Here is a 317-nt window from a genome sequence, read left to right as displayed (position 1 = left end):
GAGAGAAGAGGGAGAGAGGCAGGAGCCGGCCCGAGCCCAGGGTCCCTGCTTGGGCCGCAGAAAGCACTTAACCAGGCCCCAAGCCTTCCAGGGGAAACCAAGGCCTCAACCAGACAATCTTGAGGGAAGGAAAAGCCAGACTTTGGGTTTGTTTTTTGGGGGAATTGTTTTTTTTTTTAAGTTTCTTTTGGAATTTTGTTTGTTGGCAAATTCTGTGTGATCTTTTTTTCATAAGAAAAAAAAGAAAAATTTAATTGGAAAAATAAAACGGTTTGGAGTGGTTTATTTCAGGGGCTGGAGTAGGGGTGGCATCGGGG

The sequence above is a fragment of the Colobus angolensis genome, unplaced genomic scaffold (assembly GCF_000951035.1).
Source record: "Colobus angolensis palliatus isolate OR3802 unplaced genomic scaffold, Cang.pa_1.0 Scaffold4832, whole genome shotgun sequence".
Lineage (NCBI taxonomy): Eukaryota > Metazoa > Chordata > Mammalia > Primates > Cercopithecidae > Colobus > Colobus angolensis.
The sequence above is the reverse complement of the archived record's forward strand: the minus strand, read 5'-3'. Positions refer to the sequence as shown.